Source organism: Podarcis gaigeae (genome assembly GCF_964106915.1).
Source record: "Podarcis gaigeae genome assembly, chromosome: 13".
NCBI lineage: Eukaryota > Metazoa > Chordata > Lepidosauria > Squamata > Lacertidae > Podarcis > Podarcis gaigeae.
Genome location: NC_139689.1, coordinates 27837121 through 27854513, shown reverse-complemented (window position 1 = coordinate 27854513; position 17393 = coordinate 27837121). Strand labels below are relative to the sequence as shown.

General features: G+C 44.9%; 2 long non-coding RNA genes across 2 annotated transcripts; one reads left to right on the top strand and one right to left on the bottom strand.

Annotated features, from left to right (window-relative positions):
- The first annotated feature begins 564 nt into the window (after positions 1-564).
- On the top strand, positions 565-9773 carry LOC310829724. Its single transcript, XR_014557336.1, has 2 exons — positions 565-669; positions 9442-9773. It is a non-coding gene; the product is annotated as an uncharacterized lncRNA (long non-coding RNA).
- Positions 9774-10805: 1032 nt separating this feature from the next.
- LOC310829729 lies at positions 10806-13353 on the bottom strand. Its single transcript, XR_014557340.1, has 2 exons — positions 13096-13353; positions 10806-11914 (listed from the first exon to the last, which is right to left on the bottom strand). It is a non-coding gene; the product is annotated as an uncharacterized lncRNA (long non-coding RNA).
- Positions 13354-17393: the final 4040 nt, after the last annotated feature.

The window sequence follows — 17393 nt, the reverse complement described above, 5'->3', positions numbered from 1 at the left end:
CATCAAGGAAATCGGTTACACAAGCCCTGTGTCCACGGGAGCAAAGTACCAGGCCTCCAGCATCTGCTTAGTCCTCGAAAATGCACAATGCCTTTTGATTTGAAAGCAGAACAGAGCGCAAGTCGGAGGAGATATTTTGGCAGTGAGCCCAAAGCCTTGATGTGCCAGCTGCCTCCACACTCTGGGGATGCACCTGTCGGAGTATAACTTCTCAAAAAAGTACAAACTTTTAATAGCTCCCAACTTGGGCTAATTAACCAGCTGCCTCCCAGGTAGGAGGGAGTGATGTAGAAAGCTCTCCCTTGGGGTTTATTTACATGCTTAGGCTGAGAAATGGCTGGAGACACCTCTTTAATCAATCCCTAAGCAAGCTACTACAATTAAAGCTCATTAACTACAGTTCTGCCCCCAGGCCTGTTCCCCTTTGGAGAGATGTGGTTACTACTGAGATAGCGGAGAAGAAAAGGCCTCTGGGGTCTGTTAGCCAGCGAAATTATGTCATCCAGGCTGCCCCAAGGGATGGTTGGTGGCAAGACATAGGATATGCCTGGACCCGGATACATTATGAAAAGCAAAGAGATCTGCAAAAGTATTGTGGAAGAAGGAATGGACAACAAATTGGAGGATAAACAAAAGGCTTCCACTTGTGTTCCAGGAAGTTTCCCACTGGTATTTGATCTTCTTATACTATAGATAGCATACTTTATATTGCTCTATGAACGGGTGAGAAAGGCACTCACATGCATTCTTGAAATCCTTAAAATGCTTCAGTGGCGTAGCGTGGGGGGTGCAGGGGGGGCCAACCCCAATTTTTTACTATAACAATGTGCAACCTCTGGATAGTGAGTGGATTAACTAACTTGCCATTCTTCCAGAAGAAGAATGCTGTGCAATATAAAAATGTAGCACACACTTACATCTACAAAAATATGTGGGGGTTCTTTTGTGGCTTTGCATTTCCTGGGGTCACCACCATGACAAGAAGTTCATTCAGCCCTGGTTGCAATAGGTCTGGAAGCATGGGCTGTAGTGAGATGGTGACCAACAAGCTATGGCTCCCCCTGGTGGGGGATGAAAGGAACTTTTACAAAGCCGCCTTGATGGTAATTCTAGACTGGAGCAGAGCTGGCAAAACCCTTTTAGGCCTGTGACTCCTTTTGCAAACCAGATAAACTATTATGGGCATCACACAAGCCCAGCCACCAAGCCTAATCTCAGCAGAGGTAGGGGACCCTGGGGAAAACCTCTGCAGGCACATATGCATGCCGGTGACCCCTACACTGAAGGCAAGAATTTCCCTTAAATGACTTCTGTCCATCCCTGATTAAAAGAATAAAGGTAAAAATATTATGAAAATGATATATAGGTGGTACATGACCCCAGTCAAGCTCGCAAAAATATACCATTTGTCTGATAATAAATGTTGGAAATGTAAAGAAACTGAAGGAACGTTCTTTCACCTCTGGTGGACCTGCCCTAGAGTTAAGGCTTTCTGGGAAATAATATATAATGAGTTGAAAAAGGTATTTAAGTATACCTTCCCTAAGAAACCAGAGGCCTTCCTTTTAGGCATTGTTGGCCAGAGGGTGTTATAGAAGGACCGAACATTTTTTATGTATGCAACAACAGCAGCAAGGATACTCGTTGCTAAGCACTGGAAAACCCAAGATTTGCCCACACTGGAAGAATGGCAGATGCAACTGATAGACTATATGGAGCTAGCAGAAATGACTGGCAGAATCCGAGACCTGGGAGAAGAGGCTGTGGAAGAGGACTGGAAGAAATTTAAGGATTATTTACAAAAATATTTTAAATTGTATGAATGTTAAGAAAGATGTAAGATTATCAACAATATGGCACCAATAAGTTAGTTAAAAGGAATATGAAGATAAAGGAAAATATAAGAAAAGATAAATTTTGGATAAATATTATGTTAAAATTAAGCTTTTAAGGTTTGGGTTAAATTATCTAAAATTAGGGATACAATATTGGAAAATTATAATATAAGAATTGAAACAAGGTGATAAATTGCTGGGTAAAGCCCGAAAATTTGGAACGCAGGAACGAGAGTTGCGAGGAAGTCCAAAGAAGTGAAGAAAATGTGGATATTGAAAAATTATATGTTATTTTGTTTGTTTTTTTCTATTGTATTAAGAAAATCTTTAATAAATATTTATAAAAAAATAAAAGAATAAAGGTAAAGGGACCCCTGACTTTTCGGTCCAGTTGCAGAAGACTCTGAGGTTGCGGCGCTCATCTCGCTTTACTGGCCAAGGGAGCCGGCGTTCAGCTTCCGAGTCACGTGGCCAGCATGACTAACCCGCTTCTGGTGAACCAGAGCAGCACACAGAAATGCCGTTTACCTTCCCGCTGGAGCGGTACCTATTTATCTACTTGCGCTGTGACATGCTTTCGAACAGCTAGGTTGGCAGGATCAGGGACTGAGCAACAGAATCTCACCCCGTCATGGGGATTTGAACCGCCGACCTTCTGATTGACTACCCCTAGGCTCTGTGGTTTAGACCACAGCGCCACCCGCGTTCAGATTGAAATAATAGGTTGTACCTAAACTGGTAATGAACTGAGCATAGCCCATAGTCTTAAGAGGAAAAGAAATACAACACAAGTACTGGAGAGCACCATCACACATTGGACGAGCTATGGGTTAATAGAGCTGTCCCTTGCCAGGTGAGGATTGGATTTACTGGGACCCAGTATCAGGAATTACTGGCTACTGGGACAAAATACCTCCTGAGATGTGTGCAAATCTGGTACCCACCTACAAGAAACGTCTGACCTCTGTAATTGCCAACAGGGGTTTTGCCACCAAGTACTAAGTCATCTTTTGCAAAGGGATCAAATACTTATTTCACTCATTATAATGGACATCAATCTCTGACTTTTGTCTTCTGGGTTTCTGGGGGTTTTCCTGTTGTTATTCTGTCTCTCACAGCTACAATAAACCTACCATTAAAATTATGGACTGGTCATTTCTTCGTCAGAGTGCAAATGGGCAAATTTAGCAGGGGATCAAATACTTTCCCCCTCCCCTCACTGTATGGTCCTGACATGTGTCTCCCAGAAGGTTGCCTAACCCTGTCCTAAACGGTGCCACAAAACTTACCTTACATCATAGTAGAACCGCCTCCTAACTTCTGGAACTTTTTTTGGCAATGACTGGCAGTGACAGAATACAAAGTTGCCCCTTAACACTTCAGGACCACATGGGCAGCAATGGAAAATGTAGAAGGATGCCGGGAAGAGGGCAAGATAAAGGCCATGCCAAATGGCTGTGGTTTGATAAAGGTGGCATGTAGATCAGCTCAAAGGCTGGCCTTTATATGCCACACCGTTCACCTGTTCAGTGGCCCCGTGGCCTCCGTTGAGTTACCTGAGCCACATCTCCACTGTAGGGCCTTTGCAGAGCCACTGCTTCCTTCAGCCTTTGGCCGGAATCCTCTCCCACTAAAGCCAAGAGTTGCAAGTGACACCACTCCCCTCTTTGACATCACACAATGAGGCTATTGTGATGTGGTGGCTTTGCCTGAGACACAGAGAGGGAGGGAGGAGAGCTGTGATTTTGAGGCAACCCTTAGCTTCCCCACTCAAAGCTCACCTTTGAAAATTCCCCCCTCTGCCTACATCCCAGGCCAAGCCGCCTCTTCCAATTATCTTTCTTCCCAAATAATATTTCAGCGCATACCCCAGATTTCACGATGTGACTCCAAAAGCTATTTTCCATCTTGCCTATTGCCTGTAACTCATGGGTAGGCAAACCAAGGCCTTGGGGCCAGATCCGGCCCAATCGCCTTCAATAATAATAATAATAATAATAATAATAATAATTTTTTATACCCTGCCCATCTGGCTGAGTTTCCCCAGCCACTCTGGGCGGCTTCCAATCAAGTGTTAAAAACAATACAGTATTAAATATTAAAAACTTCCCTAAACAGGGCTGCCTTCAGATGTCTTTTAAAGATAAGATAGCTGCTTATTTCCTTCACATCTGAAGGGAGGGCGTTCCACAGGGCGGGTGCCACTACTGAGAAGGCCCTCTGTCTGGTTCCCTGTAACCTCATTTCTTGCAATGAGGGAACTGCCAGAAGGCCCTCAGCACTGGATCTCAGGCTGAATGATCTGAATGACCTGTGGATGGTCTGGGAATCAGCGTGTTTTTACATGAGTAGAATGTATGCTTTTATTTAAAATGCATCTCTGGGTTATCTGTGGGGCAAAATAATTCATTCACCCCCCTCCAATTTAGTCTGACCCCCCACAAGGTCTGAAGGACAGGTTTGTGCCTCTTCTATCACAGAGTGGAACTCCCCAGTTGCGTGTGTATGTGTGGAGCAAGGCTACCACACGATGAAGTACTGGCCCACAGACTTGGATGGCTTTCAAAGTGGGTTAGAAAAATTCATGTTGGGAATTACCAATGGGAAGCTGGCTTATGTGAGAACAGGATGCTGCACTAGATGGGCCATTGGCCTGATCCAACAGGTCTCTTCTTAGGTTGGTGGAAATGAGGACTCCTGAGATTGAATTGGACTGGGAATGCCTGATTTCATGTTCCTCCTTGGGGGCTTCCCAAAGGCATCTTCTTGATAATTGCGAGTACTCAAAATGTGCTTATAAATCTCTGAAAGTCACAAACTGTTTCATAGAATTTTTCTTAAAGTTATGACCACTGCTCCATAGATATTGTTGTACAACTCCATTCACCATATAGATGGGTTTATGAAGCATTTCTGTATCCTTCTGCTGTGCTGAAGAAGAATTCTACGAAACAGTGGGTATATGCGGAATCACTGTTCACTACGTCTGTTTGTGGACCACTTTGGCAGCGTTGGATGTCATAAAACAAAGCTTTGCGGCTTGTTTTCATCAGATAAGAATCTGACCCATTGCTTCTTTCAGAGACTTGCATAGTCTACAAAGACTTTCAGAGACTTATAAGACTTATGTTTATTTCATTCTGTTTTCAAGAGAATCCATCAAGAGTGCACATTTTGTGACTTTCAGAGATTTATAAGATTTTTGTTTATTTGGTTTTTCATATTGTTCAATGTTCTGTATAGATTATATAAAGAGTTTATATTGATATTGCATTGTTGTACTTGGTCATTGTGTTGCTTTGGATATTACTGATAATTGTTTGCAACACAGGGGTTTAATTGTTTGATCATTGTGGATAATTTGCTTGGAAAAACTTTTTAACAATGTAAGTGGGAGCGGGAGACGTGAGGAAGTCCAAATGAGTTATGGAATTTTGTGTATGACATTAGCATTGTTGTTTGTTATTTATGCTTTTTTCTTATAAAAATCTTTAATAAATATTTATAAAAAAATAATAATAATTGTTTGATCATTGTGAGAACAGGATGGTGGAATAGATGGGACTTTGGTTTGGCCTGATGGTGCTGGGCTCTTTTTATGTTCCTAAAACCCTGATGGTGAGAGTAATATAGACTTTAACACTTCATTTCAAATTCCCTCCCTGCTCCCCATCGTTTTCTCCCCAGCTTCTTTTCACAAGCAAGGTAAAGAGGCCTTCATTATATACAACCACATGGGATGTGCAGTAAAGCCGGCAGCAGAGCTTTGCAAACTTTTCATGTTGGTGACACACTTTTTAAACATGCATCATTTCGTGATACACTAATTCAGTTTTGCATCGTTTCACGACACAGTAATTTAGTTTTACTAGCAAACCGGAGCTTAAACTAACCCCTTTCCAGCCCTGGGAGAGAACATGGGGAGCATTCGTGTGACACACCTACACATTGCAGCCGACACACTGATGTGTTTCAACACACAGTTTGGAAATCTCTGGCCTACAGGGAGCAGCTATCAGTGAAGGAAGGTGAGGACAGGTGACCCCACCTAGGCCTGAAGTCACCCCCCCCACTCAATAATCACACCAGGCCTCAAAACTGTCCAAAATTCCTTTTGTCTTCTAAAAATCCACAGCTACAGATTTTCTGTGGATTCTCACAAGAAAAACCGTTACTTTTATCAGCACAAGAAGGCTTCAAAAAGCTAATGAATAGACTCTATCAGAGCAGAACTGAATCTTATCTCATTCGGTTGCAACATCTTGTTTTTTTTTTTTTTAAATAATTTTTATTAAAGTTTTCCAAATTAAAACAAATCAAAACAAATTAAATCCAATCTATAAACTTTTTGCCAATAACTAGGACTTCCCCTCCCTACCCCCTCTTGTGTTCCAAATCTTCCAAATAAGCAATTAAATTCAACAAGTTCTTATCCCCAAATTACACTCTTCATCAATAACCCAATTTATCCAAATTCTCATCCCCTAAGATCGATCTATACCCTTCCACGAGTTTCCCCCTTTCAAACATAGTACAGATGGAAATAAGATAAATATGAATAGTAATTTTACAGCCTTTGGATTCCAGTTTTCCCTCCCCTCTTTCCCCTTTGCGTTTCACCTATCCCTCCACTTCTAATATCTTCCTGGAGTTCCCAAATTACACTATGTCCCTCAGGTTCTTTGCCAGTCTTTAATTACGGATATCCAATCGTAGAAGGAGTCTATCAAATAAGGGCCCATTTCTTCTATCCAGGTTTTTATATCCAGGAGTAAAAACTCCAATTTTGTATCCATAAGCTTGTCAAACCTGAATATCCCAAATGTTCCCCCAGTTCTGTCCAGTTCTTGTTATTTCCTTGTTCTTGTCAATCATTCTCCTCCTTTTTATTTCTCTGTTCTCCCACAGAAATGTTCTTTTTCCAAAAGTTTCTAGTGTCTCTGCAGAGGCTTGTTATTCATGGAGCATAGCATTGCATCATGTTCCTTTCATTTTCCAACAAATAGTTCCATTGTTTCCTGTAGTGTGTAGACCTCTGTAGACAAAATAATGTTCCATTCCTGCAGTTTCCCAGGAGATTAAAAGTTCCATTCAACTGTTCAGATTTCCTGTGAAAAACACATGCAATATCCCTCGGCTCCTCTAGGTGGATTGCAGTAACAAAGTTCCCTTCCAAAATCACATCCACCAGACCAAGTAGCTTGTTGACCGATATTTAAAACAGTTTGTATTCAATTTATAACAAATATAACCGGCAAAGTCCTCATAACAAAGTCTCTATTTTAATCTTCCTTTTTGACAGCTCTTTGACAGCTGTCAAAACCTCCATCACTTTTCTCCAGGCAGTTTCACGAATCGCTCCAGGGATTCCGGGGGGGTTGCTTTTTTTAAAACAATTCCACTTTTCTCCTCCAGCTCAATCTTATAATTTTCCCTCGCGAAGTTGCTGATTCGGCAAGATAAGGTTACACTCGATCTTAGTTGTCCAGTCCTTTGTTTTGGCTCTTCTACAATTTAGGGGTGGGCTGACTTCCTTTTTTCCGCCTCCCCCGTTCGCTCCGAATTTTAAAAATTTATCCCCTTTTTTTTTAGTCCATATTCCAATTACTCACGGGTTCTTCTTTAGAGCCGAATTTTCAATAGAAGAAGTCAGCGCTCTCCGCCGGATGGCATGCGGCTGCGCTCGGCAGGGATAGCAAAGAACTCAAAGCACCACGCTTCTCCCCGGCACCCGATCCGTAGCCTTTAAAAAGGCTCCTTCACGAGTCGGGAGAGCGCTAACGGTGCCAGCCGAGTCTCCATGTCCACGGCCTCACTCTGGCCGTGGTTTTTAAGGGTCCCCGCATCGCCGGTGCGGTAGGACCCAGCCCCTGCCAAGCCGGCTCCCTCCGGAGCTCGGAGGGAGCCCGCCATTCGGCGATGGCGCCGACCCGGAAGTGTCATTCGGTTGCAACATCTTGGACATGCTGAACCACCAGGGCTCCTCGACCCCTTGGCTCTCACTCCCCTTTCCTGGGAAGGGTGCCAAGAGTCCAAGAGTCCCAAGACAGCTTTCTGTTCATGCTCAGGGGAACTCAAGGCAGGACTCCTGAGGGAGGAGAAAGGGGAGGGAACTAGAAGGGGAATATATACTCTGTGCACATGACTGTGCATGCTTTTTGTGAGTTATCACACTTGCTCCTTCTACCAGTTCATGGATGGTAGAAATAAAGCTTTTTCTCCGAAACTATTCCTTGAGTGTCTGTTGACTCCCATCTCCCTTTCCCAGGCGCAATATTTTTCCCACCCGAGGGCAAGGCCTCATAAGGCTGCATCAGGATGTCAGAAACAATTTTCCATCCCAAAGTAGCAGCCTTGCAAAATCCAAGCAGTGTTCCCTTGCACCTTCTATGGCATCACAGAGGGTGACACCACACCTCTCCGCTTTGCTGTGGTGTCCCTTCTAAAACATTCCTATCTCACCATTCCTGAAAGTTAACTACAAATGTATCGGCATAAAGTACCGTACTTTTCCATGTATAAGACTAGGATTTTTTTAATTTAAAAATTATGTTCAAAATTGTGGGTTGTCTTATACATGGATACAATCTCCCCCCTTTTTGCTGCCCTGGGGAAAAATTTGTAAAAAAGTTTTTGTTCCCCTCCCAGGTCTTAATACAGGCTGACTGTAGCGCAACTGAATTATCAAGAGTCAACTGGGATGCTTTTATTCTTATTTTTAATATCCATCACTTCTTTATGTTCCCCTTTTTACAGCTGTGTCCTGGGTGGTTAGATGAGCTCAGATGGCTCCCAGTTTTGTCCCTTAGGACAGTGTTGTCCAAACTTTTTTCAAAGGGGGCCAGATTTGATGGCCAACCCAAGGGCCGGCCAAAGTCATTGACCTTTTTAGGATTGAAGTTGTTAACCTTTTTTCAGGATTTTACCCCAAAGTTATTGAGCTTTTTTTAGGATTGAAGATGTTGACCTTTTTTAAGGGTTGAAGTTGTTGAGGAAATAAATTGTCACGGGGGCCGAATTTAACTGACAGGCAGGCTGGATTAAGCCCTCGAAATGGACTTTGGACATGCCTGTCTTAGGAGAAGGATCAACCCAGGTGATGATCTGCTAATCGTTCTCCAAACGTACAGATGGCAGCTCCACCCACCCAAGGCAGTTAACCATATTTCTGGATATCTAAGCACCATGTTCAGTTGTTGTTATGTACTGAGTGAATAGGATCCAAAATGCAGCAGTCTGATTGGTCCTAGAACAATAGGATCCAAAATGCAGCAGTCTGATTGGTCCTAGAACAATGCAGCAGTATGATTGGTCTGCAGGAGCCACCCAAGATGGAAGAAATCCACAACCTGATTGGCCTACAGGAGAATTCCGGAATTAGCCAATCACATGCAGCTCATTGTGTAAATAATGTATATAAGCAGATACTTTGAGGGGACATTCATTCCTCCTCACCACTATGAGCTGAATAAAGAGCATGAAATCACATTGCGACTCTGAGTATATTTCAGTTGTCTAGCTTGCCTGTAGATGTGGAACAACCCTGCTCACAGCAAGTGCTGCAGCATTTGCTACAAGGGGTCTGTGTTTCTTTTTTCTGCTGCAGATTTCCTGGAGTGCAACAACTGCCTGCAGCGCCTCCTCCCAGCATAGTGTCACAGTGTGCAACGTTGCAGCACCGAGAATTATTTTTTGGTTATAGGTTGTTGTGTTATGTCCTGCACAACCCAGATGCTCTCCTGATGAAGCTCAGAGGTGGGGAACTTGCGGCCCTTCAGATGTTCATAGACTGCAACTCCCATCAGCCACTGCTGCATGGCCGATGGTAGGGACCGGATTTAGGTTTGATGAGGCCCTAAGCCACTGAAGGTAATGGGGCCCTTTATATGACCAGCTGTCCTTTGTCACGAGCAAATTGTCACTGTTTTTTGTGTTGAATATATGCTATATGGTAATTTATGGACCTAATAGGTATCTAAAGCCATTTGCGCATGCAGAATGTAGGCACCCTATATATAGAAATGAGCAAACCAGTGATATTTTAGGGAGCGGGCTAGCAGGCGGGGCCCATTACTTACATCATGGGAGCCTACACAACACAAAACACTGTTGCTGTATGTAGGTTTTATTTTATTTGTTTTTTATCTTATATTTTGGAAATGTACATCCAGTTTTTTCCCCTTTAGATTTTTTTGGGCCCCCCAAGAGCGTGGGGCCCTAGGCTATAGCTTGTTTAGCTTATACGTAAATCTGGCACTGCCGATGGTTGCCAAGGAGTTGTTGAGTCCAGCATGGGCTTAGCCAGGGGGGCAGCTGCTTAACTAAAAGTAGAAACAATCAGAACATTCAAAGTTGAAATGCTCGCTGAGGCCACTTGGATGATGTTGTGGCGTATTCTAGCAATGCAACTGTAATGCAACTGGCAACCCAACCAAGTGATAGGCGTGGCTCCTGTGAACTCAGCAAAGAGCAGTTAAAAGATTCCAGGTTAAAAGAGCTAAACGTAGCAGACCTAGTAAAAGAGGTGCAAATCTTTCCCCCTGCCACAAAAAAGGCTCTGCTCACCTCCCTTGCTCAGTTATGCACCACTTGTGCCACTTGTGCCATACAGCAGTCATTCAGTATCTTGCAGAGAGTAAAGATAATGGCCCACAATGACAGGGGAGCGACTCAATGGGCTATGCTTACAGAGTGTGCACAGAAAAACTGATTTGGAAAAAAGGAGAAATTTGAGAAGTGCTGAAAAGTGCTTTTAATGCGGCAACCCAGTCAGATTCGCAGCATATAAATATTATTATTATTGTTGTTGTTGTTGTTGTTGTTGTTATGGCTTTCAGCAAATCCAAGGAAACTTGTTTTAGTTTGGATTTTTTAAAAAATAAGATGAAAAAAGGCATGTTCTTTGTAATTTTGCAAAATATACCGGTACTTGAAAGGTACTCCCTGATGTTATTCTTTTCTTTAACGTCGTCTTTTTCAAATGACCAAAGATTCTGACTGATTTTTCTGAGCACTTGGGGTCAAAAGAAAGTAATTTAAAACCATGGCTGTTAAGACACTTCATTCCGAATCTGCTAGACCGAGCAAGACAGAAGATGATGACAGGTGGGTGGCCTGCCCCCCAACCCCAATAACATAAACCCTGGCTATACTTATGGAGTCCAGCAACCGTTGCAAGGCCACAAGTTTCCCATTCCTGTTCTAGATTCTCCGAAGCCTAGAAAGATCTGAGCTCCCATTGCAGCCCATGCAGCTAAGCAGGAAGCTGTGCTTGAGGTCATCTCCAGGCCCCTGCTGGGATCCAGAGCTAAAGGCCAACAAGGAATATCCTTTAATGCTGCCACACTGTTTCAGCACCATATGTTCTAGTTGTGGTGGGCATGATGGTGGCGTCGGAGGAGCACAGCCCCCTGGCTGCAAGGGAAAGGCTCCTCCTCTGTGCATGAGACAGATGCATGGAGACGCTGGTGGCGGGCAAGGTGGGAGCTGCGGCTGAAGCGTTTGTGGCACTGTGAGCAGGCGTAGGGGCGCTCGCCCGTGTGGGTGCGCTGGTGCTCCAGGAGCCGGGCGCTCTCGCAGAAACACTTGCCGCACTGGGCGCAAGCATAGGGCTTCTGGCCGGTGTGGAGGCGCCGGTGCTGCGCCAGGTTGGAGCTCCAGGAGAAGCACTTCCCGCAGCAGTCGCAGGCGTAGGGGCGCTCCCCGGTGTGCATGCGCCGGTGCTGCCGCAGGTTCGACAGCTGCGTGAAGGCCTTGGGGCAGTCCGCGCACTGGTATGGCTTCTCCCCCGAGTGCGTGCCCAGGTGGCGCATAAGGTGCGAGCTTTGGCCGAAGCCTTTCCCGCACTCAGTACACATGTAGGGTTTCTGGCCCTCGCTGGAGGAGATGGGGGCAGGTTTGGTGGGAAGTGCTAGGACAAAGTCTCCCACAGCCAGTCTCCCGCGACTTAGTTCCAGGCCAGGCCTCTGGGGCTCCATCCCTCCAGGGATGTCTTCTCTCGACAATGTGCTTTTGGCGACACAGGTTTCCTGCTCACGTCCCCTCCTGGCATCTGCTGGGACAACATCAGTGGATCTCAACTTCAAGAAAAAGTAACAAGACGTAAAATTAGATGCAGAGAAACATGGGAAGACTGGTTCACTTAAGTACACAAGAGCCCTGCTGGATCAGGCCCAAGGCCCATCTAGTCCACCATCCTGTTCTCATAGGGGCCAACCAGATGTGTGTAGGGAGCCCACATGCAGGAAATGGGAGCAACAGCACTCTCCACTCTCGCAGTGCCCAGCAAGTAGAATTCAGTGCCACACTGCCTCTTATCTCCCATTTTATTTTACTTTCCCCCCCTGAAATTGCTCCTCGGTGCACAATGACAGCAATACAGTCATACCTCGGGTTACAGACACTTTGAGTTGTGTGATTTCGGGTTGTGCACCACGCCGAACCCGGAAGTACCGGAACGGGTTACTTCTGGGTTTCAGCACTTGTGCATGCGCAGAAGCGCCAAATCACGACCTGCACATGTGCAGATGCGCCACTGCAGGTTGCAAACGCTGCAGGTTGTGAACGTGTTTCCTGCACGGATCACATTCGCAACCTGAGCATCCACTGTAATCTAATGCATTAATAAAAGCAAAATAAAAGCCATAAGAGCGTGTGCGCGCACACACCCCTACCTTCAATAAAAACTAAAAGACAACTGCTAAACACCAAACACAGCTCCTTCAAAATGGCAGGGCAAGCAAGGAAGTCTTAACCTGATGTCCAAAAGACTGTAATATGCAAGTCGAGCCTCTAGGAAGTTCCAAAACCAGGGAACTGTTTCAAAAAATGCCCCCTCCTTTGCACAAGCATAAAACACTTCAAGTGATGATTTATGTTGTGGGGTGGGGGTGGCCAGGACAGCCACTGGTCATCATCTTCTGGCTCTGTCTAGCAGATTCCGAACGAGATGTTTCAACAACCGTTGTTTCAAATCACTTTCTTTTGACCCCAAGTGCTTAGAAAGATCTCAAAATCTTTCTACAATTTCTGCTTTTAGTTCAGTATTTTTATTTATTGAATTGATGGGGGGGCTGCTCCCCCCTGGCTATGCCCATGCCCCCTACCCCTGCCACATCCTCCCTGAGAGTGCCCAAGCAGCCCCTCGCCCCCAGCCATCTGCAGAAGGGGACGTCTTCCCTTTCCCCGTGTGCCATCAATCCCTCCCTTGGCACTCGCAGCGGGCACCGCTCTCCCCCAGCTTCGCACAGTCCCTTCTGACCTCGCTGCTCAAAGCTAGGCTTGAGCTGGCGCCTCCGTGTTGCAGCAGCAGGGGGAGGCAGGGTGCAGCCCAACCTGCATCTTGCTTGGGGGGGCGGGGGGAAGGGGGGCATTGGGGATGACGGCGGCCAGGGAAGCGGAGAAAGGAATTGGACCATCTGCAGCCCAGGGCTCAACAGAGGCAGCCGCTCTGGTCACAGGCAGGGATGGCGCCTGCATTGCTCCATGGTTTTAACCCCTGGTTTTCTCCCTAAGTAAGTCTAGGCATGCTATTGGAATTTTTTTGGGGGAGGGGGGAGCAGGATTTTGAAAGAGGTGCTGCGCTTTAAGCAGCTCAACGACAGCCAGACATTCAACAGGTGTTGTGTGCCTTTCCTGCTCTCCCCCCTTTCCCTCCTGCCCCCAATCAGAGAATTGTAGACTTGGAAGGAACCCCAAGGATCATCTAGTCCAACCCCCACAATGCAGGAATTTCAGCTATAGCATCCATGACAGATGGCCATCCAACCTCTGCTTAAAAGCCTACAAGGAAGGAAAGTCTACTACCACCACCAGAGGGAGACTGTTCCGCTGTTGAACAGCTTACTGTCAGAAAGTTTTTCCGTATGTTCAGTCAAAATCTCCTTCCTTGTAACTTGAAGTCGTTGGTTCGAGTCCTACCCTTCAGAGGAGGAGAAAATGAGCTTATTCACTCTTCCATGTGACAGCCCTTGAGATATTTAAAGATGGATGTCCTATCTCCTCTTTTCCAGGCTAAACATACCCATTCATCATCATAAGGCTTGGTTTGCATATTGGTTTCCCATATTAATGAAGTATGAGAGCTGTGTTGAATATATGTCAGGCAGGCAGGAACCCTACTAGGGCATAAAAACAAAAGCACTATTTATTTAGTAAATAAATAGCCACTATTTATTTAGTAAATAAACACAGCATCCGTGTACTTACCATACATTTAAAGCATACCACCCTCAAAGAATCACAGAATGGTAAGGTTGGAAGGGACAGCAAACATCATTTAGTCCAACCCCCTGCAATGCAGCAATCTTTTTGCCCAACATGGTACTCGAACCCACAACCCTGAGATGCAAGTCTCATGCTCTACAGACTGAGCTATCCTGGAAGCTGTACCGTAGGGTTTTTTTTTATTATTTAAGGGTGATGAGAATTGTAGCTTCTGTAGAGGGGGTAAACCATGGTTTTCATTACTTTTTTCCTCTGGGCAGGATGTGTTTTTAATGGGCTTGAAATGTATGACTTGTATGCAGCCACACACACAACAGCTAGCTCTGTTGGAGGGTATGAGAACAGAATTATATCACAAACCATTCATCTGTCAGAGGAATGCAAATATATTTGCAAGGATTCCATTTTTAAAAGACAAGCTTTTTTAAAAAAAGAACATCTCTTTCCTTTCTTCTAATTTAGATTGGTTAGTTCATGGGTAGGCAAATTAAGTCCCGGGGGCCAGATCCGGCCCAATCACCTTCTAAATCTGGCCTGTAAAATCAGCGTTTTTACATGAGTAGTATGTGTCCTTTTATTTAAAATGCATCTCTGAGTTATTTGTGGGGCATAGGAATTGTTATTTCCCCCCAAAAAAAATCTAGTCCGGTCCCCCACAAGGTCTGAGGGACAGTGGACCGACCGGCCCCCTCCTGAAAATGTTTGTTGGCCCCTGAAAATAGTCTCTTCCCCACCCCAAGTGGTGGAGCTTCAGATTCTACCTGTGTGACTCATCCTGGGTTACCCACCCAAAACTCTCCCCGCCTGGGGATAAGTTTCTCCAGGATCAACATTACCCTTGCTGCTTAAGAAACCTGGACCTCCAGCTGCTTTTCCTACATGGAGTGTTTAATGAAGAGAGAAGGGGCAACTAACTTGCAGTCCAATGCTATATATGCCCACTGAGCAGTAGGCCCAAGTTCAATAAGACTTCTTCTTAGCCAAGTACAGTATAGAATTGCAGCCTTAGGAAAGTAGTTTATTTAAGGAAGTTACTTACTAATTATAAGTGGGTAAAATATCTGAGCTTAAAATAACTGTTCTTATTCAGTTTGTGCATTTCTAAATGCTAACAAGTCATAGGCCCTAAACAACACACAGGCATTTATTATATGGCTATAGAGTAAAGGAAATTGCTGGTCGTTATGAGGAAATCACAGGTTTTCCATTAATCTCCTGGGAGCCTTCTTCCTGGTAAGTGAGGAAGATTGGCTTCTCCCACTTCCACAGTCCTGGATTCAAATTGTCAGCCCACATTATTCTCCAACCTGCCGCTGCTTATAAACTGCAACTATTTCCCCTGCAACCACCTCTGGTATTGCGTTCTGCTAACAACCTAGAGCCAAGATAGCACATAGCCTTAGCTTTGCTGATGGCTTTCTTAATGGTCATCACCCTTCCCTTTGCCCTCTTATAATGGCCCATCCCTTCAATTTCTTGAACACTGAAAAACTGGTTTGGCCTGTATTTTGATGCTGCTAAATTCTACTGTCTGGCACCCAGGAATTACAATGAAAGGAAATCTCACTGTCACACATAAACCTGCTCCTCTCCATTAGCAGAAGCAGGAAGTGGCTGTTAACGTTTGAAACAAAGGAGCTAATGAGAAGTACCAATCTTTTGAGTGGCGTGAATTACAAGATATTCCCTGTGGAAAGATGGGAGTATGAAGAATAACTGTACAAAGCCCTAGCCCCTTTTCTTTTTTAAAAAAAAGAGAGCCTCCACGAAGAAGTTTGCCTTCCGTTTATCTTGAACATGTTTATTACAGTCAGTGGGCTCGTCCACATTTCCTATAAAGCCTGGGCCTGAGTGGTTTTCTGCTTGCCCTATGCTTTCTAGAAATGAGTCCAAGTGCTTTTGTCCTCGCCCCACCACGTTCCCCTGGAAAACCCGTGGTTTAGCGCTAAATCGGAACCAATGGCAATTTGCAGAAAACCCAACTGCTGCTTGTTCCGATTCAGAGCTAAACTGCGGGTTTTCCCTGGGGGCGGAGGAAGTGTGGCTGGACCCTGTGTTAAGTAAAGCAAGACCTTCACCAGCTGATGGGTTAAAAATAACCACACAAAACACTCCTGCAAAATTCTCTGAACTTTTAATATGCCTTGAATGAAGCCATGGAGATTACAGGGTGAGATGTTAGTGAGAGATTTGTGGGTGAAGAAATATAAACGACTGTTGATAATAAGGGGAAGCTACAGATGGAAAGGAAGAGCACCTTAAACGGTTAAAATTCCTGTTAATTGAAGTGTTTTGACTATCTAACAACATCCAGACAATTAGAAATGAAACAAAAACGGGTGTTCTCCTTAGTGCTGTCGCTCTGCTTGCCCCAATCCAGGGACAGAGGCACCAACATGCTGACCCTCACAGAATGAAGGGAGATGATCTGGGCTTTCCAGATCTAGGCCAGAGATTGTGTACGAACTGAAGAGGAGCTCTGCTAGATCCACCCAAAGTCCCATCATAGTCCAGCATCCTGATCTCAGTGCCCAGCCAGATACCTATGAGAAACCGAGTGCAACAGCCTTGCGATTTTCTGCAAGTGGTGTTCAGAGGCCTAATACCTCCAACAGCATCCCTTTAAAAGCTAAGGAGAGTTGGATCAAACCAAAGACCTATCTAGTCAGGAGTCTTCTTTCAAGCAGCGCTGGCCAGATGCTTCAGGAAAGACCACAAGCACAAAGGCAAGAGCATCTCCCCGCTGTCATCTCCCAGAGACTGGTACTCATGAGGCATGCGTGCTGCTTTGGAACATGGATGTTCAAGGCATCCACTGATAGGCTGTTCTTCCATGTATTTGTCCAATCCCCCTTGAGAGCCTGTGGCAACTGGCATCATGCAACAATGAATTCTGTATGTTAAATGTGAAAGTTATTATTTAAGTCCTGTGTTTCTTCTGCTTTGCATCTTCTACCAATCAGTTTCACCGGATGACCTCAGGTCCTAATGCTGCCAAAAGAGAAATAAAAACCTATCTGCCCACTTTATTTACACCATGCATAATCTTGTAAATATCTACCGGGCCCGCTCTCTTAGTCTGCTGTAGCATCTTTCCTGTTCTGAAATCTCCCCCATATGAGAGCAGCAACTTGCAAATGATCTCAGAGCCCTCAAACTTCCTATTTCCTTCAGGGCGTTCTTGGTGAATCACTGAGATCTCCTGGGGTTACTGGGCAAATTTCCTTCTCTCTTCCCTCCTCCTTCAATACTTGTAAATCCTGTAAATAGTCTACTTTCCTGGCTCACCACCAAATTGTGATCCAGAGTTTCTTCGCTGTTCCTGCTGAATCT